We start from the raw sequence: 24035 nt of genomic DNA, 5'->3' as shown, positions 1-24035 counted from the left end.
TACAAAATCATAACATGGCGGACGGCATCTTGCTTGTCCTGCCACACATAATGAAAATACAAAATAATATCGGCTTTTCACCGTTCTGTATTTACATAAATCATAATAATACAAGAGAACCTCATGCCGCAGCTGCCACCAGAGAGCTCTGCTCCACAACTGCCATCTGAGAGAGAGAGTGTCCTGCATCGCCTGGGAGAAAGTGTCCCGCGCCGCCCAAGAGAAAGTGCCCCACACTGCCAGTGAGAGCAACCGCGCCGCTGCCAGTGAGAGACTGCTCAGCGAAGTCTGGCTTTTTTATGTTTTTCTGTCAAAAGTGGAGTCCTCTGGGTCTTCTTCCATGGAGCCCACTTTCGCTCAAAAAGCGACGGATGGTGCGATCAGAAACTGACGTACCTTCACCTTGGAGTTCAGCTTGTATCTCTTTGGCAGTTATCCTTGGTTCTTTTACTACCATTCGCACTATCCTTCTATTCAATCTGGGGTCGATTTTCCTCTTGCGGCCGCGCCCAGGGAGGTTGGCTACAGTTCCATGGACCTTAAACTTCTTAATAATATTTGCAACTGTTGTCACAGGAACATCAAGCTGCTTGGAGATGGTCTTGTAGCCTTTACTTTTACCATGCTTGTCTATTATTTTCTTTCTGATCTCCTCAGACAACTCTCTCCTTTGCTTTCTCTGGTCCATGTTCAGTGTGGTGCACACAATGATACCAAACAGCACAGTGACTACTTTTCTCCATTTAAATAGGCTGAATGACTGATTACAAGATTGGAGACATGTGTGATACTAATTAAAGAAACTAATTAGTTTGAAATATCACTATAATCCAATTATTTATTATCTTTTCTAAGGGGTACCAACAAATGTGTCCAGGCCATTTTAGAATATCTTTGTAGAATAAGCAATAATTCATCTCTTTTCACAGCTTCTTTGCTTTATTCTATGACATACCAAAGGCATGCAAGTATACATGATAAAATAGCTTTTAATTTCATCACTTTTCAGGAGGAATGAGGCATTATTTCAATGAGCTGTAAGGGTACCAACAAATTTGAGCACGTCTGTATATATATATATATACCTGTACATATAAATGCACAAAAGAAACACAACACTCAGGTCTAATGGATTTAATCAGATATTTTAAATAGATATCAAACAAAATCACAGAAAATGTGAACAAAAATACAGATGAAAGAGTCATGATAGGTTTTTGTTACAGTATCCCCACACAACGTCTAATTTCTTAATCATACTGCTTACTGCCAACCCAAGAAATACATTTGCATGAACAGGTTTATATGTGAACTTCTAGTGTTAACAAAATACAATATTTAATAAACTTTGTGTGATAGAACCATTCAAATCTGCAGTGGCAAAGACAGTACAAGTTCATCATTGTCACTTGCAGCAGCGTTGCATTGCTCTTGTACAACTTTGCTTTCTTACTGTGCACACAGAGCTCCTTTCTTCTGTATTACAGTAGGAAGCAGCGTCCTGAGCTGATCAATGTACCGATTACAGCTCTCCACCGTGAGATGGGTCTGCCAGAATTACTTGGTTCCATCGACTCACTTTGTTGAAACAAAGTGACGGACACGAAAGTACAGTTTTCGTTGACTGAGAATAGGCAAGAGAAGACGAAACCGTTTTACAAACTTGTGTTATTTACAAACGTTCAACATGTACAGTGGCTCTCAAAAGTATTCACCCCCTTGGACTTTTCCTATTTTTATTGTGTTACAACATGGAATCAAAATGTATTTAATTAGGAGTTTTTGCCACTGATCAACACAAAAAAGTCTATAATGTCAAAGTGAAAAATAAAATCTACAATTTGTTCTAAATTAATTACAAATACAAAACAGAAAATAATTGATTGCATAAGTCTTCACCCCCTTGAGTCAATATTTGGTAGAGGCAACTTTGGCAGCAATTACAGCCATGAGTCTATTTGGATAAGTCTCTACTAGCTTTGCACATCTGGACACTGCAATTTTTGCCCATTCTTTGCAAAATTACTCAAGCTCCGTCAAGTTGGATGGGGACTTTTGGTGAACAGCAATTTTCAACTCTTTCCACATACTCTCAATTGGATTGTGGTCCGGGCTTTGACTGGGCCACTCCAGGACATTGACCTTTTTGTTTTTAAGCCACTCCAGTATGGCTTTGGCTGTATGTTTGGGGTCATTGTCCTGCTGGAAGATGAATCTTCTCCCAAGTCCCAGGTCTCTTGCAGACTTCAGCAGGTTTTCCTCCAGGATTTCTCTGTACTTTGCTGCATCCATTTTGCCATCTATCTTCACGAGCTTTCCAGGCCCTGACGCAGAGAAGCATCCCCAAAGCATGATGCTGCCACCACCAGTAGGGATGGTGTTCTCAGGATGATGTGCGGTGTTAGGCTTGCGCCAAACATTGCGCTTAGCGCTGAGGCCAGAAAGCTCTATTTTGGTCTCATCAGACCATAGAATCTCTTCTTCCACTTGGTCCCAGAGTCTCCCACATGCCTTCTAGCAAACTCTAGCCGAGATTAGATGTGAGATTTTTTCAACAATGGCTTTCTTTTTGCCACTCTTTCATAAAGGCCAGTTTTGTGAAGCACCCAGGTTATTGTTGCCATATGCACAGTGTCTCCCAGTTCAGCCGTGGAAGACTGTAACTCCTTTAGAGTTGCCATAGGCCTCTTGGTGGCCACCCTGACTAGTGCCCTTCTCGCCCGGATTTTTGAGGACGGCCTGTTCTAGACAGATTCACAGTTGCGCCACATTCTCTCCATTTCTTAATAATGGAATTTACTGTCCTCCAGGGGATATTCAATGCCTTGGAAATGTTCTTATATCCTAACCCTGATTGGTGCTTTTGAAGAACCTTAATATGGATTTGCTTTGAATGTTCCTTTGTCTTCATGATGTAGTTTTTGTTAGGAAATGTACTAACCAACTGTGGGACCTCCCAGAGACAGGTGTATTTAACCTGAAATCACGTGTAACACCTTAATTGCACACAGGTGGACTACATTCAACTAATTATGTGACTTCTAAAGACAATTGGTTGCACCAGAGCTTATTTAGGTGTGTCATAGAAAAGGGGGTGAATACTTATGCAATCAATTATTTTCTGTTTTTATATTTATAATTAATTTAGAACAATTTGTAAATTTTATTTTTCACTTTGACATTATGGACTTTTTTTGAGTTGATCAGTGGCAAAAGCTCCTAATTAAATCCATTTTGATTCCATGTTGTAACACAATAAAATGTGGAAAAGTCCAAGGGGGGTGAATACTTTTGAGAGCCACTGTATGTATATATACTGCCCTAAAATTGTATTTCAAAGAAAGAAAGAAAGAAAGAAAACACACATGGAAACGCCTTCATTGAAGACAGGTCAGCTGAAGCAAGTTTTTTTGTGGCATGCTGAGAACTGCTCTCTGTATAGCATGGATCAGCAGCATTCGTTTAACTGATAGTGACCGGAACTAGGATAGTTGCGTGGTTAAGGCGTTGGACTTAAAATCCAATGGATGCATGTCCGCGTGGGTTTGAGCCCCACTTCTGGTACATAAACTTTTTATTGATAAAAATAAACTAATAAGTATAGAGCATCAAGGATGTTTGGAAGATGTCCTCCTAATATACTGTAGTGAGCACATTCAACACGCTATTGCTTCTGTAGTTTGGATTGGTGAATATGAAATCAAACCACTGTAACTTCTAATTAGGCTTATTAACATTCATAACGTGTCAAAGGAATCTGTCCTAGTGCAGTTAAAATAAACATCTGACACAGTTTAAACAGAGGCAGGTGTGTTCATTGTAGCCCACATTGCCTTCCAGATGATTACCACATAGTTGGGTAGTGAAGTCATATTAACACTTCCATGCATGCGATATTGAAAATAGTTATACACATACAAGTTTTGAAGAAATTTACAGTACGGCAAGTCATATAGACCTTTAAGCTTAACAGACCTATAAGAAATAACAATAAGGACATACAAAACGTGTACGTAGTCGGCAGGATTTGAACCTGCGCGGGGAGACCCCAATGGATTTCAAGTCCATCGCCTTAACCACTCGGCCACGACTTCTTTATGCTCAGCAAAAGCGTGGCAATAGCAGATATCAAGATCTATAAACACATCACAGCCAAATAACAAATAGAAATAATGTTCGTTTTTAATAAAACATTGACTCGAAATCACAATTCCCTGGTTTAGGAGGCCAGTGCCTTATCCTTTAGGTGACTAGGACACTTTCATATAGATAGCAGACAGCGTGACAATACAAGACCAGAGGAATGAAAGCAGTTATTTCCCTTTCATTTCATTGCCATATTATGTTGTGCATTTCAGAATATGCGGGAATCCTGAAAACAGCATTTTAATATGTGAACAAAGCTATCGGTCACTTTAAGGCTATGTGGTCCAGTGGTTAAAGAAATGGTTTTGTAACCAGGAGGTCCCTGGTTTAAATCCCACCTCAGTCACTGGCTCATTGTGTGACTCTGAGCAAGTCACTTAACCTCCTTGTGCTCCGTCTTTCGGGTGAGACGTAATTGTAAGTGACTCTGCAGCTGATACATAGTTCACACACCCTAGTCTCTCTGTAAGTCGCCTTGGGTAAAGGTGTCTGCTAAATAAACAAATAATTAGCCCAATGTAATTTGTTAAGAAACGAATTTGGAAGAATATTGAACAAACCTTTCAGTGGTCAATTGTTGAGACAGGAAGAATTGTGTTTTTTTAATATTTTTTTCTTTAATTTGAAATAAATAACACAAGTTTTGGTTTCTCTTTTGTTAGAATGGATAAAGTAACAATTGTAAGTCACCCTGGATAAGGGCATCTGCTAATAAATAATAATAATAATATGAGGAAATAGTTTTGTTCATTACATTGCAGGTTTCTTATGAAATCCAGAAAGCATGGTCCCTGAGTAGGCTTGAACCACCAACCTTTCGGGCAATAGCCGAACGCGTTCCCTGATTGTGCTACAGAGCAGCTTCCTGAGCTGATTAATGTACCGATTACAGGAGTTCCCCGTGAGCTGTTTCTGCCAGAATTCGTTCCTTCGACAAAATAAAGAACTGACGGACATGAAATTACCGTTTTCTTTGACTCAGAACAGGCAAAGAAAATAGGAAATCGTTTTGCAAACTTGTGTTATTTACAAAACAACATGTACGTATATATACTGCCCTAAAACTGTATTAGAAAGAAAGAAAGAAAGAAAGAAAGAAAGAAAGAAAGAAAGAAAGAAAGAAAGAAAGAAAGAAAAAAAGCAAGCAAGCAAGCAAGCACGCATGGAAACGCCTTCATTGAAGACAGGGAACCTGAAACAAGTTATTTTCGTTAGTGACCAGAACCAGGATGGCCGAGTGGTTAAGGCGTTGGACTTAAGATCCAATGGACGTATGTCCGCGTGGGTTCGAGCCCCACTTCTGGTAGATACAGTTTTTATTGATAAAAATCGTATAGAGCATCAAGGATGTTTGGAAGATGTCCTCCTAATATACTGTAGAGAGCACATTCAACACACTATTGCTTCTGTAGTTTGGATTGGTGAATATGAAATCAAACCACTGTAACTTATCATTAGGCTTATTAACATTCATAACGTGTCAAAGGAATCTGTCCTAGTGCAGTTAAAATAAACAGCTGACACAGTTTAAACAGAGGCAGGTGTGTTCATTGTAGCCCACTTTGCCTTCCACATGATTACCGCGACCAGCTCCCGGTTCTTTGGAACTGGTTTAATGTTAAACCTCAGAAACCGAACCATGTGTAGTCGTGGCCGAGTGGTTAAGGCGATGGACTCGAAATCCATTGGGGTCTCCCCGCGCAGGTTCAAATCCTGCCTACTACGTTGTGTTTTCGTGCTCTGGTGACTGGAATTATGACCGCACATTTATTTATACAATTAAGCCTATACAATATGTTGATTGTATAGCCATCAAACAGAGATTGAGTGTATTAATACATTAAAGTGACTCCAAAATTAATTCTGCTCACTCATCAATGACATAGTTGGGTAATAAAGTCATATTAACCCTTCCATGCATGCGATATTGAAAACAGTTATACACATACTAGTTTTGAAGAATTTTACAGTACGGCAAGTAATATAGACCTTTAAGCTTAACAGACCTATAAGAAATAACAATGAGGACGTACAAAACGTGTACGTAGTCGGCAGGATTTGAACCTGCGCGGGGAGACCCCAATGGATTTCAAGTCCATCGCCTTAACCACTCGGCCACGACTACTTTGTGCTCAGCAAAAGAGTCGCAATAGCAGATATCAAGATCTATAAACACATCACAGCCAAATAACAAATAGAAATAATGTTCGTTTTTAATAAAACATTGACTCGAAATCACAATCCCTGGTTTAGGAGGCCAGTGCCTTATCCTTTAGGTGACTAGGACACTTTCATATAGATAGCAGACAGCGTGACAATACAAGACCAGAGGAATGAAAGCAGTTATTTCCCTTTCATTTCATTGCCATATTATGTTGTGCATTTCAGAATATGCGGGAATCCTGAAAACAGCCTTTTAATATGTGAACAAAGCTATCGGTCACTTTAAGGCTATGTGGTCCAGTGGTTAAAGAAATGGGCTTGTAACCAGGAGGTCCCTGGTTTAAATCCCACCTCAGTCACTGGCTCATTGTGTGACTCTGAGCAAGTCACTTAACCTCCTTGTGCTCCGTCTTTCGGGTGAGACGTAATTGTATGTGACTCTGCAGCTGATACATAGTTCACACACCCTAGTCTCTCTGTAAGTCGCCTTGGGTAAAGGTGTCTGCTAAATAAACAAATAATTAGCGCAATGTAATTTGTTAAGAAACGAATTTGGAAGAATATTGAACAAACCTTTCAGTGGTCAATTGTTGAGACAGGAAGAATTGTGTTTTTTTAATATTTTTTTCTTTAATTTGAAATAAATAACACAAGTTTTGGTTTCTCTTTTGTTAGAATGGATAAAGTAACAATTGTAAATCACCCTGGATAAGGGCATCTGCTAATAAATAATAATAATAATAATAATAATAATAATAATAAAGTGAGGAAATAGTTTTTACACACACAAAAGCAAACAAGGCCGAGATGCTGCAGAACGGGAGCGAGTGGGCGCAGAACTGAGCCGAGTCTGAGACCACGCCTAAGAAGAAAGCAACGCGGGATAGAACATCTATGCAGTCCATTATTGCAGCACAACATAAGATGTCTTGTTGGATAACATCGGTGCATCTAAAATATGAGTGTGTGTAAATAGCTGCAGTGATTTAAACTGGCGTATTATTAACCTGATTTAAAGTTAGACGGTAGCTAGATAGATAGTTGATATATTCGAATATTACCATGGAATTTACCTCCCAGGGACGCCGCTATTTTTGATCAGTAAAACACTGTGAAAACCATTCCACCAGATTTGCGGGCATTAACACATTTTCAACAAAGGCAGATGTATTTGTTACAGTATCCCCACACAACGTCTAATTTCTTAATCATACTGCTTACTGCCAACCCAAGAAATACATTTGCATGAGCAGGTTTATCTGTGAACTTCTAGTGTTAACAAAATACACTATTTAATGAACTCTGTGTGATAAAGAACCATTAAAATCTGCAGTGGCAAAGACAGTACAAGTTCATCATTGTCACTTGCAGCAGCGTTGCATTGCTCTTGTACAACTTTACTTTCTTACTGTGCAGACGGAGCTCCTTTCTTCTGCACCACAGTGGGGAGCAGCTTCCTGAGCTGATCAATGTACCGATTACAGCTCTCCACCGTGAGATGGGTCTGACAGAATTACTTGGTTCCTTCGACTCAATGTTGAAAGAAAGTGACGGACAAGAAAGTACAGTTTTCGTAGACTAAGAATAGGCAGGAGAATATGCAACCGTTTTACAAACTTGTGTTCTTTACAAACAAACAACATGTATGTATATATACTGCCCTAAAACATTATTTGAAAGAAAGAATGAACGAAGGAAAGACATAATGAAAGAAAGAAAGAAAGAAAGAAAGAAAGAAAGAAAGAAAAAAGAAAGAAAGAAAGAAAGAAAAAAGCAAGCAAGCAAGCAAGCAAGCACACATGGAAACGCCTTCATTGAAGACAGGGAACCTGAAACAAGTTATTTCCGTTAGTGACCAGAACCAGGATGGCCGAGTGGTTAAGGCGTTGGACTTAAGATCCAATGGACGTATGTCCGCGTGGGTTCGAGCCCCACTTCTGGTAGATACACTTTTTATTGATAAAAATCGTATAGAGCATCAAGGATGTTTGGAAGATGTCCTCCTAATATACTGTAGTGAGCACATTCAACACGCTATTGCTTCTGTAGTTTGGATTGGTGAATATGAAATCAAACCACTGTAACTTCTAATTAGGCATATTAACATTCATAACGTGTCAAAGGAATCTGTCCTAGTGCAGTTAAAATAAACATCTGACACAGTTTAAACAGAGGCAGGTGTGTTCATTGTAGCCCACTTTGCCTTCCACATGATTACCGCGACCAGCTCCCGGTTCTTTGGAACTGGTTTAATGTTAAACCTCAGAAACCGAACCATGTGTAGTCGTGGCCGAGTGGTTAAGGCGATGGACTCGAAATCCATTGGGGTCTCCCCGCGCAGGTTCAAATCCTGCCTACTACGTTGTGTTTTCGTGCTCTGGTGACTGGAATTATGACCGCACATTTATTTATACAATTAAGCCTATACAATATGTTGATTGTATAGCCATCAAACAGAGATTGAGTGTATTAATACATTAAAGTGACTCCAAAATTAATTCTGCTCACTCATCAATGACATAGTTGGGTAATAAAGTCATATTAACCCTTCCATGCATGCGATATTGAAAACAGTTATACACATACTAGTTTTGAAGAAATTTACAGTACGGCAAGTAATATAGACCTTTAAGCTTAACAGACCTATAAGAAATAACAATAAGGACATACAAAACGTGTACGTAGTCGGCAGGATTTGAACCTGCGCGGGGAGACCCCAATGGATTTCAAGTCCATCGCCTTAACCACTCGGCCACGACTACTTTGTGCTCAGCCAAAGAGTGGCAATAGCAGATATCAAGATCTATAAACACATCACAGCCAAATAACAAATAGAAATAATGTTCGTTTTTAATAAAACATTGACTCGAAATCACAATCCCTGGTTTAGGAGGCCAGTGCCTTATCCTTTAGGTGACTAGGACACTTTCATATAGATAGCAGACAGCGTGACAATACAAGACCAGAGGAATGAAAGCAGTTATTTCCCTTTCATTTCATTGCCATATTATGTTGTGCATTTCAGAATATGCGGGAACACTGAAAACAGCATTTTAATATGTGAACAAAGCTATCGGTCACTTTAAGGCTATGTGGTCCAGTGGTTAAAGAAATGGGCTTGTAACCAGGAGGTCCCTGGTTTAAATCCCACCTCAGTCACTGGCTGATTGTGTGACTCTGAGCAAGTCACTTAACCTCCTTGTGCTCTGTCTTTCGGGTGAGACGTAATTGTAAGTGACTCTGCAGCTGATACATAGTTTACACACCCTAGTCTCTCTGTAAGTCGCCTTGGGTAAAGGTGTCTGCTAAATAAACAAATAATTAGCGCAATGTAATTTGTTAAGAAACGAATTTGGAAGATTATTGAACAAACCTTTCAGTGGTCAATTGTTGAGACAGGAAGAATTGTGTTTTTTTAATATTTTTTTCTTTAATTTGAAATAAATAACACAAGGTTTGTTTCTCTTTTGTTAGAATGGATAAAGTAACAATTGTAAGTCACCCTGGATAAGGGCATCTGCTAATAAATAATAATAATAATAATATAGTGAGGAAATAGTTTTGTTCATTACATTGCAGTTTTCTTATGAAATCCAGAAAGCATGGTCCCTGAGTAGGCTTGATCCACCAACCTTTCGGGCAATAGCCGAACGCGTGCACTGATTGTGCTACAGAGCAGCTTCCTGAGCTGATTAATGTACCGATTACAGGAGTTCCCCGTGAGATGTTTCTGCCAGAATTCGTTCCTTCGACGAAATAAAGAACTGACGGACATGAAAGTACAGTTTTCTTTGACTCAGAACAGGCAAAGAGAATAGGAAATCGTTTTGCAAACTTGTGTTATTTACAAAACAACATGTACGTATATATACTGCCCTAAAACTGTATTAGAAAGAAAGAAAGAAAGAAAGAAAGAAAGAAAGAAAGAAAGAAAGAAAGAAAGAAAGAAAGAGAAAGAAAGAAAAAAGCAAGCAAGCACACATGGAAACGCCTTCATTGAAGACAGGGAACCTGAAACAAGTTATTTTCGTTAGTGACCAGAACCAGGATGGCCGAGTGGTTAAGGCGTTGGACTTAAGATCCAATGGACGTATGTCCGCGTGGGTTCGAGCCCCACTTCTGGTAGATACACTTTTTATTGATAAAAATCGTATAGAGCATCAAGGATGTTTGGAAGATGTCCTCCTAATATACTGTAGTGAGCACATTCAACACGCTATTGCTTCTGTAGTTTGGATTGGTGAATATGAAATCAAACCACTGTAACTTCTAATTAGGCATATTAACATTCATAACGTGTCAAAGGAATCTGTCCTAGTGCAGTTAAAATAAACATCTGACACAGTTTAAACAGAGGCAGGTGTGTTCATTGTAGCCCAATTTGCCTTCCACATGATTACCGCGACCAGCTCCCGGTTCTTTGGAACTGGTTTAATGTTAAACCTCAGAAACCAAACCATGTGTAGTCGTGGCCGAGTGGTTAAGGCGATGGACTCGAAATCCATTGGGGTCTCCCCGCGCAGGTTCAAATCCTGCCGACTACGTTGTGTTTTCGTGCTCTAGTGACTGGAATTATGACCGCACATTTATTTATACAATTAAGCCTATACAATATGTTGATTGTATAGTCATCAAACAGAGCTTGAGTGTATTAATATATTAAAGTGACTCCCAAATTAATTCTGGTCACTCATCAATGAAATAGTTGGGTAATAAAGTCATATTAACCCTTCCATGCATGCGATATTGAAAACAGTTATACACATACTAGTTTTGAAGAAATTTACAGTACGGCAAGTAATATAGACCTTTAAGCTTAACAGACCTATAAGAAATAACAATGAAGACATACAAAACGTGTACGTAGTCGGCAGGATTTGAACCTGCGCGGGGAGACCCCAATGGATTTCAAGTCCATCGCCTTAACCACTCGGCCACGACTACTTTGTGCTCAGCCAAAGAGTGGCAATAGCAGATATCAAGATCTATAAACACATCACAGCCAAATAACAAATAGAAATAATGTTCGTTTTTAATAAAACATTGACTCGAAATCACAATCCCTGGTTTAGGAGGCCAGTGCCTTATCCTTTAGGTGACTAGGACACTTTCATATAGATAGCAGACAGCGTGACAATACAAGACCAGAGGAATGAAAGCAGTTATTTCCCTTTCATTTCATTGCCATATTATGTTGTGCATTTCAGAATATGCGGGAACACTGAAAACAGCATTTTAATATGTGAACAAAGCTATCGGTCACTTTAAGGCTATGTGGTCCAGTGGTTAAAGAAATGGGCTTGTAACCAGGAGGTCCCTGGTTTAAATCCCACCTCAGTCACTGGCTGATTGTGTGACTCTGAGCAAGTCACTTAACCTCCTTGTGCTCTATCTTTCGGGTGAGACGTAATTGTAAGTGACTCTGCAGCTGATACATAGTTCACACACCCTAGTCTCTCTGTAAGTCGCCTTGGGTAAAGGTGTCTGCTAAATAAACAAATAATTAGCGCAATGTAATTTGTTAAGAAACGAATTTGGAAGATTATTGAACAAACCTTTCAGTGGTCAATTGTTGAGACAGGAAGAATTGTGTTTTTTTAATATTTTTTTCTTTAATTTGAAATAAATAACACAAGGTTTAGTTTCTCTTTTGTTAGAATGGATAAAGTAACAATTGTAAGTCACCCTGGATAAGGGCATCTGCTAATAAATAATAATAATAATAATATAGTGAGGAAATAGTTTTGTTCATTACATTGCAGTTTTCTTATGAAATCCAGAAAGCATGGTCCCTGAGTAGGCTTGAACCACCAACCTTTCGGGCAATAGCCGAACGCGTTCCCTGATTGTGCTACAGAGCAGCTTCCTGAGCTGATTAATGTACCGATTACAGGAGTTCCCCGTGAGATGTTTCTGCCAGAATTCGTTCCTTCGACGAAATAAAGAACTGACGGACATGAAAGTACAGTTTTCTTTGACTCAGAACAGGCAAAGAGAATAGGAAATCGTTTTGCAAACTTGTGTTATTTACAAAACAACATGTACGTATATATACTGCCCTAAAACTGTATTAGAAAGAAAGAAAGAAAGAAAGAAAGAAAGAAAGAAAGAAAGAAAGAAAGAAAGAAAGAAAGAAAGAAAGAAAGAAAGAAAGAAAAAAGCAAGCAAGCAAGCAAGCAAGCACACATGGAAACGCCTTCATTGAAGACAGGGAACCTGAAACAAGTTATTTTCGTTAGTGACCAGAACCAGGATGGCCGAGTGGTTAAGGCGTTGGACTTAAGATCCAATGGACGTATGTCCGCGTGGGTTCGAGCCCCACTTCTGGTAGATACACTTTTTATTGATAAAAATCGTATAGAGCATCAAGGATGTTTGGAAGATGTCCTCCTAATATACTGTAGTGAGCACATTCAACACGCTATTGCTTCTGTAGTTTGGATTGGTGAATATGAAATCAAACCACTGTAACTTCTAATTAGGCATATTAACATTCATAACGTGTCAAAGGAATCTGTCCTAGTGCAGTTAAAATAAACATCTGACACAGTTTAAACAGAGGCAGGTGTGTTCATTGTAGCCCACTTTGCCTTCCACATGATTACCGCGACCAGCTCCCGGTTCTTTGGAACTGGTTTAATGTTAAACCTCAGAAACCAAACCATGTGTAGTCGTGGCCGAGTGGTTAAGGCGATGGACTTGAAATCCATTGGGGTCTCCCCGCGCAGGTTCAAATCCTGCCGACTACGTTGTGTTTTCGTGCTCTGGTGACTGGAATTATGACCGCACATTTATTTATACAATTAAGCCTATACAATATGTTGATTGTATAGCCATCAAACAGAGATTGAGTGTATTAATACATTAAAGTGACTCCCAAATTAATTCTGCTCACTCATCAATGACATAGTTGGGTAATAAAGTCATATTAACCCTTCCATGCATGCGATATTGAAAACAGTTATACACATACTAGTTTTGAAGAAATTTACAGTACGGCAAGTAATATAGACCTTTAAGCTTAACAGACCTATAAGAAATAACAATGAGGACGTACAAAACGTGTACGTAGTCGGCAGGATTTGAACCTGCGCGGGGAGACCCCAATGGATTTCAAGTCCATCGCCTTAACCACTCGGCCACGACTACTTTGTGCTCAGCAAAAGAGTGGCAATAGCAGATATCAAGATCTATAAACACATCACAGCCAAATAACAAAAAGGAATAATGTTCGTTTTTAATAAAACATTGACTCGAAATCACAATCCCTGGTTTAGGAGGCCAGTGCCTTATCCTTTAGGTGACTTGGACACTTTCATATAGATAGCAGACAGCGTGACAATACAAGACCAGAGCAATGAAAGCAGTTATTTCCCTTTCATTTCATTGCCATATTATGTTGTGCATTTCAGAATATGCGGGAATCCTGAAAACAGCATTTTAATATGTGAACAAAGCTATCGGTCACTTTAAGGCTATGTGGTCCAGTGGTTAAAGAAATTGGCTTGTAACCAGGAGGTCCCTGGTTTAAATCCCACCTCAGTCACTGGCTCATTGTGTGACTCTGAGCAAGTCACTTAACCTCCTTGTGCTCCGTCTTTCGGGTGAGACGTAATTGTAATAAGCTGATCCCTGGAGCCAGCATTACACTTCAGCCATTAACACCAGACAGAAGGATATCTACATCATCATATGGAAGGAAACGTAAATGGATGGAGATGCATATGGATCACATTAGTTTACTGTAAAGCTACGTCTTAGTTGGTGCTTATCTTGGCGAGAGCCGAGTTCAAATCAGCATGAAGTTTTAACATCTACTCTCGTGTAATGGAAATCATGAAGATCTGGATACGTCCAGTGACTGCTGTGAATAGTGCAGCTGGCAACAAGGGAAAGACCTTTATACAGCCTGGAGAGACAGCTGACAGGAGGAAAGAGACCCCATTGGGGCTGGTAAGGGTTAGCTACCCTTGTCGGCAGTATCCAGCTCTGTGTTTACAGGATGCTGGAGACACCCGCCCAAGGCTTCTAAGAAATTAAAGAGAAAAATACCCCTAGAGTCTGCGAGAGCGGGGGCGGAAGATGACTCAACGTTGGACAACACGGTTAACGACTTAGGAACGGAAACGGATATGAGTATGGAGAGTACTTCACAAAAGACTAGTTCAAGATCTGCAGTTAACAAAGACATGGAACTCCAGGTTTGTGTCTGCGGCTGGAGCAAGGCGACAACGGTCAGGGGTTTGAAGATTCATCAAGGGAGAATGAAATGCTTGAGGGAGAAGGGACAAGGGCCTCGCATTGATCAGTACTTCTTACGAAGTCAGTCAAGTCAGTCGAATGAAATCCAGCGACAGGAAGCAAACCACAGTTCGCAGGATATCAGCACCCCTGTCATAGATGTGAGGAGGACTTGCATGGACACAGTTAGTGATGAACCTAATGATCCTTGTGAACCCGGTCAGACAAACCAGCATAAGAGAGAAAAGAACCTCAACGGGCACAAGCCTGGAGTTAAATGGCCAAGAGCTTGTGAGAAAACTGCATGGGACACAGTAAACACAGATCTCTGCGTTGCATTGGAAAGATTAAGTGGAACAGTTGAAAAGAAGCTGGATACATTTGGGGACATCATCTACGCATATGGAAGTGAGAGGTTTGGAGTTGAAAAAAGGAAGGAAAAAGTACAAACTATTCCTGGAAAGTCTAGACGGCAGCAGGAGATTGAACGCTTAGTTAGAGAAAGGAGACAGCTGAAGAACCAATGGAGAAGAGCAGAACAAAGTCAGAAGGAGGGACTCAATCTCTTACAAAGGGTCATAAAAGATAAGCTTGCAACATTGCGCAGAGCTGAGCGCCTACGGAAACGCTACAAAAAGAAGGAGCGTGCGAGAGCTAACTTTTATAAAGACCCATTCAAATTTGTAAAGAAGTTATTCACCAGTGAGAAGAATGGCACACTAAAAGCATCTAAGGTTGAGCTGGAGAGATATTTGGAGGAAACACATACAGATTCAAAAAGGCAGGAGCCTATGTCAATTCCGTCAGACATCCCACCTATCAATCCACCAGAATACCAAATGGAGGACTGTGCACCTAAGTGGAAAGAAATAGAGCAAGCTGTGAAAAAAGCAAGGGCTTCATCATCTCCAGGGCCTAATGGAGTTCCGTACAGAGTGTACAAGAGTGCTTCAGGAGTTCTACGAATTCTGTGGAAATTGATGAAAGTGGCATGGGAAAAACAGGTTGTACCAAGAGCATGGCGCCGAGCAGGTGGAGTCTTTATACCTAAAGAAAAAGAGTCTACAAGCATCAGTCAGTTTCGTCCCATTTCCCTATTAAACGTAGAAGGCAAGATTTTCTTCAGCATTATTGCTCAGAGATTGTCAGCTTACCTATTAAAGAACTGCTTCATTGACACTTCAATACAAAAAGCGGGCATTCCAGGTTTCCCAGGTTGCTTAGAACACATCAATGTGATCTGGCAACAAATTCAATCAGCTAAAAAGGAGAGGAAGGAGCTCCATGTGACATTCCTGGATTTGGCTAATGCATATGGTTCAGTGCCACATGAACTACTTTGGGCAGCATTTGATTTTTTCAGTGTACCGATGACAATAACAAATTTAGTGAAAGCCTATTTTGGAGATTTGCAATTCAGTTTTTCAACTTCAGAATTCAGCACTACATGGCAATGCCTAGAGGTTGGAATAATGGCAGGATGCACCATTTCTCCACTGGCTTTTACCATGGCAATGGAATTAATCATTAGGGCATCAAAATGGGTAGTAGGAGGAGAGCGCTTGGCTTCTGGAATGCGACTACCACCAATTCGAACATACATGGATGACATGACAACCATGACTACAACAGTAGCCTGCACTAATCGATTATTGGGCAAATTAACCAATAACATTGAATGGGCACGAATGCAATTCAAGCCCACTAAATCAAGGAGCATCTCTATAATTAAAGGCAAAGTAGTAGATAAAACATTCTTCATTAATGGTGAGGCAATACCAACAGTGTCTGAGAAGCCAGTGAAGAGTCTTGGGAGATGGTACGACGGGGATCTAAAGGACACAGTTCGTGTGGGAGAAGTTAGACAACAAGCAGTGGAAGGGTTGAAGAGCATAGACAGCTGCGCTCTACCAGGTAAACTAAAACTCTGGTGCTTTCAGTTTGGTCTACTGCCGAGGTTGCTGTGGCCACTGACTGTGTATGAGGTTTCTTTGACAACAGTAGAGAAGCTGGAAGCTTTAATCAGTTCATACATCAGGAAATGGTTGGGAGTTCCACGCTGCCTCAGCAGAGTGGGACTTTATGGTAAAGGAATACTGCAGCTACCAGTCTCTGCTCTAACCGAGGAGTTTAAGTGCGCCAAGGTCAGACTGGAAATGACATTAGTAGAGTCACGCGATAAATGCGTAAGGGAGGCAGCAAAACTGTTGAAAACTGGAAGAAAGTGGGCGGCAAAGAAAGCTGTGGAAGATGCAAAGGCTGCCCTTCGAATTGGTGATATCATGGGGCAAGTTCAGCATGGAAGAGGGGGTCTTGGTTTCAGTTCAACTCCTCCTACATGGCACAAGGCGGCCCCAGCTCAAAGAAGGAAGCTGGTAGTCAACGAGGTGCAAAAGCAGGAGGAGAGGATGAGGTGTATAAAGGCCATTTCCCAGGCCAAACAGGGAGAATGGATGAGATGGGAGAGTGTGGAACAACGCAAGATTGGCTGGCAAGACCTATGGTCAATGGAACAGAGCAGGATCAGTTTCCTCATCAGGTCAACATATGATGTTCTCCCATCACCACAGAACCTAAACCTCTGGGTAGGAGAGGATCCCTCATGTCCTTTGTGTTCATCACCTGCAACATTAAGGCACATTTTGACAGGATGTAAGGTGGCTCTTAGCCAAGGACGGTTTACTTGGCGCCATGACCAGGTGCTGCGATGTTTGGCCTTAGCATTGGAAGACAAGCGTAACATGACCAATAAGTTGCCACCTGTTCCATCAAAACATTACACACAAAAGACAACATTCCTCCGCCCAGGAGAGCAACCACCAAGAAAAGGTGTTAAAACCAATCCTCGCCCAGGACAACTGGAAGCTGCTAGAGACTGGAATATGCTGGCAGATGTTGGTCAACGGCTTATTTTTCCACCTGAGATTGCCACCACTAACCTTCGACCAGATATTGTCTTGTGGTCTGGATCAGCACGCCTTGTTCACCTGGTAGAGTTAACAGTGCCATGGGAGGACGCTGTAGATGAGGCGTATGAGAGGAAGAAACTGCGGTATGCTCAACTAGCCACTGAAGCAGAACAGCGAGGATGGAGAGTTCGGGTTTACCCAGTGGAAGTGGGTTGTCGAGGATTTGTGGCACACTCTACAACCCGGTTTCTCAGAGACGTCAGATTCAGTGGCCAAGAGTTGCGTCGCACAGTGAAGAACTTATCTGAAGCAGCAGAGAGGAGCAGCAACTGGCTGTGGTTGAGACGGAAAGATTCTGGCTGGAGACAGGTAAGTAAGCTGGGCTGAGTTGAGTGGGGGACGGAGGGGGGTGATGCTGGGACGCCAGAATCACCGTCGAGCCCTCTTGAGGTGTCGTGGGCTAGTCGACGAAACACTGAGGATGGAAGGTGCCCACTTGAAAACCCCAGAGATGTACCCTACTTAGCTCAATCCAGACGGTTGTCATGCTGATGCGCTGGGGAGGCCGCACTTTGGTTGATCCCCGGAGCCAGCATCGCAGCCGTTGTGTGTGCTGATGCGCCAGGGAGGCAAAATAAGCTGATCCCTGGAGCCAGCATTACACTTCAGCCATTAACACCAGACAGAAGGATATCTACATCATCATATGGAAGGAAACGTAAATGGATGGAGATGCATATGGATCACATTAGTTTACTGTATAGCTACGTCTTAGTTGGTGCTTATCTTGGCGAGAGCCGAGTTCAAATCAGCATGAAGTTTTAGCATCTACTCTCGTGTAATGGAAATCGTAAGTGACTCTGCAGCTGATACATAGTTCACACACCCTAGTCTCTCTGTAAGTCGCCTTGGGTAAAGGTGTCTGCTAAATAATCAAATAATTAGCGCAATGTAATTTGTTAAGAAACGAATTTGGAAGAATATTGAACAAACCTTTCAGTGGTCAATTGTTGAGACAGGAAGAATTGTGTTTTTTTAATATTTTTTTCTTTCTGACTCCCAAATTAATTCTGCTCACTCATCAATGACATAGTTGTGTAATAAAGTCATATTAACCCTTCCATGCATGCGATATTGAAAACAGTTATACACATACTAGTTTTGAAGAAATTTACAGTACGGCAAGTAATATAGACCTTTAAGCTTAACAGACCTATAAGAAATAACAATAAGGACATACAAAACGTGTACGTAGTCGGCAGGATTTGAACCTGCGCGGGGAGACCCCAATGGATTTCAAGTCCATCGCCTTAACCACTCGGCCACGACTACTTTGTGCTCAGCAAAAGAGTGGCAATAGCAGATATCAAGATCTATAAACACATCACAGCCAAATAACAAATAGAAATAATGTTCGTTTTTAATAAAACATTGACTCGAAATCACAATCCCTGGTTTAGGAGGCCAGTGCCTTATCCTTTAGATGACTAGGACACTTTCATATAGATAGCAGACAGCGTGACAATACAAGACCAGAGGAATGAAAGCAGTTATTTCCCTTTCAGGATGGCCGAGTGGTTAAGGCGTTGGACTTAAGATCCAATGGACGTATGTCCGCGTGGGTTCGAGCCCCACTTCTGGTAGATACACTTTTTATTGATAAAAATCGTATAGAGCATCAAGGATGTTTGGAAGATGTCCTCCTAATATACTGTAGTGAGCACATTCAACACGCTATTGCTTCTGTAGTTTGGATTGGTGAATATGAAATCAAACCACTGTAACTTCTAATTAGGCTTATTAACATTCATAACGTGTCAAAGGAATCTGTCCTAGTGCAGTTAAAATAAACATCTGACACAGTTTAAACAGAGGCAGGTGTGTTCATTGTAGCCCACTTTGCCTTCCACATGATTACCGCGACCAGCTCCCGGTTCTTTGGAACTGGTTTAATGTTAAACCTCAGAAACCGAACCATGTGTAGTCGTGGCCGAGTGGTTAAGGCGATGGACTCGAAATCCATTGGGGTCTCCCCGCGCAGGTTCAAATCCTGCCGACTACGTTGTGTTTTCGTGCTCTGGTGACTGGAATTATGACCGCACATTTATTTATACAATTAAGCCTATACAATATGTTGATTGTATAGCCATCAAACAGAGATTGAGTGTATTAATACATTAAAGTGACTCCCAAATTAATTCTGCTCACTCATCAATGACATAGTTGTGTAATAAAGTCATATTAACCCTTCCATGCATGCGATATTGAAAACAGTTATACACATACTAGTTTTGAAGAAATTTACAGTACGGCAAGTAATATAGACCTTTAAGCTTAACAGACCTATAAGAAATAACAATGAGGACGTACAAAACGTGTACGTAGTCGGCAGGATTTGAACCTGCGCGGGGAGACCCCAATGGATTTCAAGTCCATCGCCTTAACCACTCGGCCACGACTACTTTGTGCTCAGCAAAAGAGTGGCAATAGCAGATATCAAGATCTATAAACACATCACAGCCAAATAACAAATAGAAATAATGTTCGTTTTTAATAAAACATTGACTCGAAATCACAATCCCTGGTTTAGGAGGCCAGTGCCTTATCCTTTAGGTGACTAGGACACTTTCATATAGATAGCAGACAGCGTGACAATATAAGACCAGAGGGATGAAAGCAGTTATTTCCCTGTCATTTCATTGCCATATTATGTTGTGCATTTCAGAATATGCGGGAATCCTGAAAACAGCATTTTAATATGTGAACAAAGCTATCGGTCACTTTAAGGCTATGTGGTCCAGTGGTTAAAGAAATGGGCTTGTAACCAGGAGGTCTCTGGTTTAAATCCCACCTCAGTCACTGGCTCATTGTGTGACTCTGAGCAAGTCACTTAACCTCTTTGTGCTCCGTCCTTCGGGTGAGACGTAATTGTAAGTTTTACAAACGTGTGTTATTTACAAACAAACAACATGTATGGATATATACTGCCCTAAAACATTATTTGAAAGAAAGAATGAACGAAGGAATGAACGAAGGAAAGACAGAATAAAAGAAAGCAAGCAGCACGCATGGAAACGCCTTCACTGAAGACAGGGAACCTGAAACAAGTTATTTTTCTTAGCGACAAGAAGCAGGATGGCCGAGTGGTTAAGGCGTTGGACTTAAGATCCAATGGACGTATGTCCGCGTGGGTTCGAGCCCCACTTCTGGTAGATCCTCTTTTTTATTGATAAAAATCGTATAGAGCATCAAGGATGTTTGGAAGATATACTATAGTGAGCACATTCAACACGCTATTGCTTCTGTAGTTTGGATTGGTGAATATGAAATCAAACCATTGTAACTTCTAATTAGGCTTATTAACATTCATAACGTGTCAAAGGAATCTGTCCTAGTGCAGTTAAAATAAACATCTGACACAGTTTAAACAGAGGCAGGTGTGTTCATTGTAGCCCACTTTGCCTTCCACATGATTACCGCGACCAGCTCCCGGTTCTTTGGAACTGGTTTAATGTTAAACCTCGGGATGCGATCCATGTGTATACAATTTATCCTATACAATATATTGATTTTATAGCCATCAAACAGAGATTGAGTGTATTAAAATTCATTTTTATGTTTCATTTTATACTGCACAATACATTAAAGTGACTCCCAAATGAATTATGGTCATTCATCAATAACATAGTTGGGTAATAAAGTCAGAGTATCCCTTCCATGCATGTGATATTGAAAATAGCTATACACATTATTATTATTATTTATTTCTTAGCAGACGCCCTTATCCAGGGCGATTTACAATCGCAAGCAAATACAAATACATTCAAGTGTTACAATATAAGTCATACAATAAGAACAAGAAATACAATAATTCTCAAGTGTGACAAACCACAATTCAATAATACAGCAGATAATAGTGAAAGTTACTTCAGGATATGATTAAATAGTGATAGTTACATCAGGATATGATTAAGTACAAAATACTACAGATTAAACACTTGGCAGATTACAATATTCTGAGGTACAGGATTAAATGCAGTACAATAGGGGGCAGATAAGAGCAAAATAGAGCATATTTAAATGAAGGGTGATAGTGTCCCAGGATACAACAGAGGAGTTCTACAGGTGCTGTTTGAAGAGGTGAGTCTTAAGGAGGCGCCGGAATGTGGTCAGGGACTGGGCAGTCCTGACATACTAGTTTTGATGAAATTTACAGTACAGCAAGTAATAGAGACCTTTCACAGAACAGACAACAAGTCCTGCAACAAAGCAATTGTCCAGGTCGTTACAATATATATATTTTTAATTTGAATGTAAAAATATATGAAAGCATGATAACCTTTATGTACAAAAATCTTCACTAATATACAAATTGAACAAGAACTGTTGAATATTTATTTTCGTTTCATACAGTATTAAATGTCAGTATTTATATGATAGTGATAAATAAATAAATATCAAGATAAATAAATAAATACATAAATATCCCACACTACCTCTCCTCCCTCTAATCTGCCATATATTATATGGGAGTGAGAGTCACTTTGTAAAGTGTGATGTCATTGGGGTGTTGTCTTTGGCTCCTCCCATCACACTCAGGATATCATTTGAAAGCTGAGTTGTCATATTGTCAGTGTGTTGCCAGCTGGAGAGGAGAACCTTGGTGCTGCTTTGAATGATAAGGTAAGACTTTATGTGGATGTATTTGTCTATATCTATTTCTTGATATTCACAAATGCAAATATATAAATATATGTTTGCAGCAGTGTGGAGTAGTGGTTAGGGCTCTGGACTCTTGACCAGAGGGTTGTGGGTTCAATCCCCAGTGGGGACACTGCTGCTGTACCCTTGAGCAAGGTACTTTACCTAGATTGCGCCAGTAAAAACCCAACTGTATAAATGGGCAATTGTATGTAAAAATAATGTGATATCTTGTAACAATTGTAAGTCGCCCTGGATAAGGGCGTCTGCTAAAAAATAAATTATATATATATGTATGAGAAATATTCTGGAATACATTATTTTAAAATGTCATAAAATGTATAATTATTGCTATACTGTAGATTTTACATACATAGAGCAATACATATTTGTAATTCTCACATAAATACACATTCTGTATAGAAAGACACTAAAATGCTCAAATGTTGCACAGAATGAATGTGTAGAAACACAAAAAGGCTTTAGTTTGAAAGCAGGGGAACTGCACTACTTTGCATAGCCCTGCTGCTAACCCTTCTAAGCAAATGGAAAATGCAAATCTCCTAGCTCCCCCTTCAAACAAATCACAGGATCATTGATGTGTTTTAAAAACACTAATAAAAAGGTTACCACAGTGTTTGATTAAAGCATCTATCCTGAGTGATTTACCTGAAACTGACTCTAATATAATAGATGCTTAATAACTATGTTATAGAGTGTTAATAAAACATTGTAGATTGTTTACAACCATGCAATAGCCATAGACGGAATTACATTTTTATAAAGGGGACAGTTTTTAGCCACCTATTTTACTTTGGGATGTTTAAACGTAATTCCGTCTATGGCTATTGCATGGTTATAAACCATCTACAATGCTTTATTAACAATCTATAACATAGTTAAGTATCTAGTATATATGTACAAAACATTAATAAGCAGCACTTTAATATAACGTGTTACCCAAAAAACAAACAAAACACTCACGTTTCACAGCACAGGTTCTCCTTTTGGTCATTTAACATTCACAAAGGAACAGATCACATCACTACATCCCCTTTTTTATAATGTCACCCATGACCCCTTGGTCAACGAGCACATCTGCTCTTCCAATCCACGGATGCCATGCCGTTTCCCGTCCAGGTCATTGGTTTTGTGTTCCGTAGCTCTGCCTCCTGTCTAGATGGCCAACTTCCACCTAACCCTGGGAATAAACTGTCGTGCCATTTAGTCCAGGGTATTCTGTTCCCTTTACACAGCTCTCAAGAAAAGAAAACCTCATTCTAATCCCTGTGTGCCTTTGATTTCCTGCTGTACTATCCTTGCCATCATGACTTGAAATATTGAATTGTTTTAAAAAGCCCTTTATTTAATTGTGTTCATTTTATTTTAATTAAGTTTTTTGTCCTGCTTCAAACTTTAGTTCAGAAGATATTACTATGAGAATACTGAGATGAGCTGGTCTGAAGCTCAGAGCTACTGTAGAGAGAAGCACACAGACCTGGCCACTGTGCGCAGCCAGGAAAGAGCAGAGCAGCTCTTAAATCTTGCAAAATATTCTACACAAAAGAATGCCTGGATCGGGCTGTATCATGACTAAGAGAACTGGCAGTGGTCTAACAGTGATGGTGTCACCTACTACAACTGAACAGCAGGCCTCTTCTGTGCTGCTGTCAATCCAGCAGGCCAGTGGGAGGACGAGTCTGCAGTGACAAGAGGGCTTCCAGTGGTACAAAGGTGAAGATCTGGCTGCTCCTATATTATATAAAGGTGAAGATCTGGCTGCTCCTATATTATATAAAGGTGAATATCTAGCTGCTCCTATATTATATAAAGGTGGAGATCTAGCTGCTCCTATATTATATAAAGGTGGAGATC

The 24035-nt window shown here is 40.3% G+C and overlaps 18 non-coding genes across 18 annotated transcripts; 11 read left to right on the top strand and 7 right to left on the bottom strand.

Moving 5' to 3' along the window:
* Nucleotides 1–4012: 4012 nt before the first annotated feature.
* On the bottom strand, nt 4013–4094 carry trnas-uga (transfer RNA serine (anticodon UGA)). The gene has a single exon. It is a non-coding gene; the product is annotated as a tRNA-Ser (tRNA).
* Nucleotides 4095–5369: 1275 nt separating this feature from the next.
* Nucleotides 5370–5452, top strand: trnal-uaa (transfer RNA leucine (anticodon UAA)). Its single transcript has one exon. It is a non-coding gene; the product is annotated as a tRNA-Leu (tRNA).
* Nucleotides 5453–5789: 337 nt separating this feature from the next.
* Nucleotides 5790–5871, top strand: trnas-cga (transfer RNA serine (anticodon CGA)). Its single transcript has one exon. It is a non-coding gene; the product is annotated as a tRNA-Ser (tRNA).
* A 318-nt stretch (nt 5872–6189) lies between these two features.
* Nucleotides 6190–6271, bottom strand: trnas-uga (transfer RNA serine (anticodon UGA)). Its single transcript has one exon. It is a non-coding gene; the product is annotated as a tRNA-Ser (tRNA).
* Nucleotides 6272–8169: 1898 nt separating this feature from the next.
* On the top strand, nt 8170–8252 carry trnal-uaa (transfer RNA leucine (anticodon UAA)). Its single transcript has one exon. It is a non-coding gene; the product is annotated as a tRNA-Leu (tRNA).
* A 337-nt stretch (nt 8253–8589) lies between these two features.
* On the top strand, nt 8590–8671 carry trnas-cga (transfer RNA serine (anticodon CGA)). The gene has a single exon. It is a non-coding gene; the product is annotated as a tRNA-Ser (tRNA).
* A 318-nt stretch (nt 8672–8989) lies between these two features.
* On the bottom strand, nt 8990–9071 carry trnas-uga (transfer RNA serine (anticodon UGA)). The gene has a single exon. It is a non-coding gene; the product is annotated as a tRNA-Ser (tRNA).
* A 1280-nt stretch (nt 9072–10351) lies between these two features.
* trnal-uaa (transfer RNA leucine (anticodon UAA)) lies at nt 10352–10434 on the top strand. The gene has a single exon. It is a non-coding gene; the product is annotated as a tRNA-Leu (tRNA).
* Nucleotides 10435–10771: 337 nt separating this feature from the next.
* trnas-cga (transfer RNA serine (anticodon CGA)) lies at nt 10772–10853 on the top strand. The gene has a single exon. It is a non-coding gene; the product is annotated as a tRNA-Ser (tRNA).
* A 318-nt stretch (nt 10854–11171) lies between these two features.
* Nucleotides 11172–11253, bottom strand: trnas-uga (transfer RNA serine (anticodon UGA)). The gene has a single exon. It is a non-coding gene; the product is annotated as a tRNA-Ser (tRNA).
* Nucleotides 11254–12556: 1303 nt separating this feature from the next.
* Nucleotides 12557–12639, top strand: trnal-uaa (transfer RNA leucine (anticodon UAA)). The gene has a single exon. It is a non-coding gene; the product is annotated as a tRNA-Leu (tRNA).
* Nucleotides 12640–12976: 337 nt separating this feature from the next.
* Nucleotides 12977–13058, top strand: trnas-cga (transfer RNA serine (anticodon CGA)). Its single transcript has one exon. It is a non-coding gene; the product is annotated as a tRNA-Ser (tRNA).
* Nucleotides 13059–13376: 318 nt separating this feature from the next.
* trnas-uga (transfer RNA serine (anticodon UGA)) lies at nt 13377–13458 on the bottom strand. The gene has a single exon. It is a non-coding gene; the product is annotated as a tRNA-Ser (tRNA).
* Nucleotides 13459–18709: 5251 nt separating this feature from the next.
* trnas-uga (transfer RNA serine (anticodon UGA)) lies at nt 18710–18791 on the bottom strand. The gene has a single exon. It is a non-coding gene; the product is annotated as a tRNA-Ser (tRNA).
* A 228-nt stretch (nt 18792–19019) lies between these two features.
* trnal-uaa (transfer RNA leucine (anticodon UAA)) lies at nt 19020–19102 on the top strand. Its single transcript has one exon. It is a non-coding gene; the product is annotated as a tRNA-Leu (tRNA).
* Nucleotides 19103–19439: 337 nt separating this feature from the next.
* trnas-cga (transfer RNA serine (anticodon CGA)) lies at nt 19440–19521 on the top strand. Its single transcript has one exon. It is a non-coding gene; the product is annotated as a tRNA-Ser (tRNA).
* A 318-nt stretch (nt 19522–19839) lies between these two features.
* On the bottom strand, nt 19840–19921 carry trnas-uga (transfer RNA serine (anticodon UGA)). Its single transcript has one exon. It is a non-coding gene; the product is annotated as a tRNA-Ser (tRNA).
* Nucleotides 19922–20588: 667 nt separating this feature from the next.
* trnal-uaa (transfer RNA leucine (anticodon UAA)) lies at nt 20589–20671 on the top strand. Its single transcript has one exon. It is a non-coding gene; the product is annotated as a tRNA-Leu (tRNA).
* Nucleotides 20672–24035: the final 3364 nt, after the last annotated feature.

The sequence above is a fragment of the Acipenser ruthenus genome, chromosome 38, assembly GCF_902713425.1.
Source record: "Acipenser ruthenus chromosome 38, fAciRut3.2 maternal haplotype, whole genome shotgun sequence".
Lineage (NCBI taxonomy): Eukaryota > Metazoa > Chordata > Actinopteri > Acipenseriformes > Acipenseridae > Acipenser > Acipenser ruthenus.
This window is presented reverse-complemented; position numbering and strand designations above follow the sequence as displayed.